Source organism: Mastomys coucha, chromosome X (assembly GCF_008632895.1).
Source record: "Mastomys coucha isolate ucsf_1 chromosome X, UCSF_Mcou_1, whole genome shotgun sequence".
Lineage (NCBI taxonomy): Eukaryota > Metazoa > Chordata > Mammalia > Rodentia > Muridae > Mastomys > Mastomys coucha.
In genome coordinates, this window is record NC_045030.1 from 93,339,943 (window position 1) to 93,343,851 (window position 3,909).

A 3,909-nucleotide genomic window follows, 5' to 3' on the forward strand; every position below is an offset into this window, starting at 1 on the left:
CATGAGATTTCTGTATGTGCAAACTTGTGTGTCTCTGTGTCTATATGTGTTTCTTGAGGTTTTTCTTTGGTTCTTTTGCTTCTGTTTTATTTTGTCATATTCTGGTTTGGTTTTTTTGTTTGCTTGTTTTATCTTATTTTATCTTATTTTATTTTTATATGCCTGTTTTCTTATGAGAGAGAGAGAATTTAAATGGGAGAGGAGGTGGGGAAGACCTGGGACAAGTTGAGAAGGGAAACTGTAATCAGAATACATTGTATAAAAATATTTTTCACTAAAGATTAATGAATTTACAAATAGAAAATATGTTCATCTTAATATTATGCATAGGAGTAGAAAGTGAGAAACAATATAAACATCCATCAGTAGAGAATGATTAACTATATTATGTTCAAACTGTTCACTGAAATACAATGCAGCAATTTCTAAAGTGAAGAGATAATGTTACTCTACGAATATTTGTTGCCCAAATGACATAATTTAAAACATACATTTATTTTTAGTTGCTTATGTATGTACTAAATCGCATAGAAATAATTAAATGTATGCATGTAAAGTATATGAAAAACATCTTCTGTAAATATTTCAGTGTGGGCTAAGGAAAGCTCAGTGAGGTGTTTGCTATGCAAATGTAAGGACCTGAGTTCAGATTCCCAGCACTCACATAAAAAAGTAGAGCATGCTGGTATGCATCTGCAACCGGAGCAATGAGTGTAGCAGAGAAAAATGGGACCCAGGAATGTACTGACCAGACAGTCTAGCCAAAACAGTGAGTTATAGGTTCAGGAAAAAATCCTGTCTGAAAAGGTCAAATTCATTGCTTCTCTATTCACAATCGCTAGGAAATGGAAGCAACTAACAAGTCCTTCAACAGATGAATGGATAATGAGCCTGTGGTCCACTTACACTATAGAATGTTACTCAACAGCAAAGAAAATTGAGATTTGTAGGTAAATGAATGGAATGTTGTATGAGGTAACCCAGAACCAGAAAGACAAACACCACATGTGTTTCCTAGCATGTGGTTCCTAGCCCAAGTCTTCAGGTGTAAGTATATAACATGGAATAACAACAAATGAGGGAAATACAAAGGGACTAAAGTTAGATGGTGTGTTGTATGGGAATGGAATAGCAGGAAACAGGAAATATGAAGTGAAAAGTATAATAACTGGAAGTGGGCTCCAACTTGGGAGGAAAGAGGGAAGTCAATACAGATGGAGAAAGAAGGGACGATGGGGGCAAATAACATCAAAGTTGTTTGATAAAACCTGTCTTAGTTAGGCTTTTACTGCTGTGAAGAGACACCATGACTAAGGCAAGTCTTATAAGGACAACATTTAATTGGGGCTGGCTTACAGGTTCAGAAGTTCAGTCCATTATCATCAAGGTGGGAGAAAAGTAGCTTCCAGACAGGCATGGTGCAGGAGGAGCTGAGAGATCTTCGTCTCCACCTGAAGGCTGCTAGCAGAATACTGGCTTCCAGGCAGCTAAGATGAGGATTTTTTTTAAAGATTTATTTATTTATTTTATTATATGAGTACATTGAAGCTGTCTTCAGATACACAAGAAGATGGCATATGATCCCATTACAAATGGTTGTGAACCACCATGTGGTTTCTGGGAATCGAACTCAGGACTTCTGAAAGAGCAGTCAGTGCTCTTAACCACTGAGCCATCCCTCCAGCCCTAGGAGTGGGGTATTTTGTTTGTTTGTTTGTTTGTTTGTTTGTTTTTCCAGACATGGTTTTTCTGTATAGCCCTGGCTATCCTGGAACTCACTCTGTAGACCAGGCTGGCCTCAAACTCAGAAATCTGCCTGCCTCTGCCTCCCAAGTGCTGGGATTAAAGGCTTGTGCCACCACTGCCTGGCAAGAGTAGGGTCTTAAAGCCCATATTCACAGTGACACACCTACTCCAACAGGGTCACACCTTCTAATAGTGCCATTCCCTGGGCTAAGTATATACAAACCATCACAAAGCCCTAAGGAATTGTATTCTATATTCACATAAAATTATAATATATATGCTTAAAAGAAACATACATACACACACTCATATACACACACATACATACACACATACATATATATATGTGTATGTGTATATATATATATATATACACACATACACACATACTCACTTTAGGAGAATCATAAACTATCTAACAAAAACCCAGTGCCAGGCATGAAAAACCTCCTTTTCTGTTGTTGGTCAGGGTAGTTAATGAAAACTGTTTTGGCTAGACTGTCTGTACATTCCTGGGTCCCATTTTTCTCTGCTACACTCATTGCTCCCTATTGATGAAGATGCTGCATAGGACTTTGATGATTCAAGCTAGATCTACTTTATAGTTGAAAAGTAGTATGCAAACTGCCAAAAGAGGAAAGCAATCAATAGTCACATTCAGCTGTGATGCCTATGAGCCAAAATGCAGCAGGGCATGATAGTCCTAAAAGTACAATAGTGGCAATTCATATGTTGACAGTAATCAACAGTGGTCTAATTGGACTCAAGGCCCACACATAAGGAGGGAAACCATGCCTGGTACTAGAAACACAGCCAATTACTCAGAGATAGTCAGGTCATGGATCTTAAAATAGAGCCATCTTATTGCCCAATTTCCTAGACAAGTATAATTCTTAACTAGATTTTAAAACTTATCTTTAGACTTCCAGATAAATGTAGCTCAAAGAAGGTTATCTTTATTACAGTAGAGACAATTAAAGAAAAACACAACTGGACACAATTCAGAGATCAACTGATTGTGAGGAGCCCAGCCCCAATGGATACATTTACAACACAACACCTATGCTCTAGGCTCAGGAAACATTGTAAAAGAGGGGGAAGAAAGACTGTAAGAGCCAGAAGACCAGGAAGTCTGCTATGACACTGTCTCTCTTAGAAATGGCTGTCCAAAAAACCTGAATGATAACAATATCAATAGAAATGCTAATGACAAAAGGGTTGAGGGGGAGAGCCTTACTGCAAGGGTGCATCACTAGACAAGGAACTATAGGTAACTAATGACTGCTGAGAGAAGATGAAATCATATGCACACAAACAACAGAAACCAGTATAGTAGGCTGTATTTATATACTTGTGCATGTGTGTTTATATATACATACTATATATTTAACAATAATAATCAAAGAAAGTAAGATCATATATTTGAGAGGTAATGAGTGAGAGAATGTGGGAGGCACTGGGTAGAGGGAATGGGAGGGATTGGAGGGAAGAAGCAGAAGAGGTAAGTGATGAAGTTATATTTTAATTAAAAGTATTTTACATGTAATTAAACACTCAAAAGCAAAAAAAATATTCTAAGGTTTTATGTGAAGCTGAGTTTACATGGCTGACTCAACTCACTGAGACTCTTAAATGCTACTAAATACCGTGAGAAGATTTTAGATGTGAAAATGAGTGATAAACAAATCTTCCATTCCAAATTGTGTCAGATGAACAGCCAATATGAAGTATGAGCATTTTTTCTTTGAGTATGTAAAGCTTAACTTTATATATCTGCCCACAAATTTTGACAATATAATGAGCCCCATGCCTGACCTGAGGCTATTTCTGGGTCCAAGGAAATATCTTCAAACTAAATAAAATGTTTTTAAAAAAAAAAAACAAATAGCTTACTGTCTGATAATAGAGAATATGAAATGGTTTATATTCCATTTTCATCTTGTTTGACATTAAACAAACCATCTTGTCCACATTTTAAAATGTTACAAATCAAATCATGGGATGCAGTATAAAATATTTTGACTTTGAGGCAGCCTCAGAGAGAAACCAATTTGGTGAAAGCATATCCTGACTTTACCATCCTAAAAAATCCAGTCTTCCTATAGTAAATTATGTATGTAATGTGAATAGTTAAGTGTGTAGTTTTGTTTTGTTTTTTTTTTT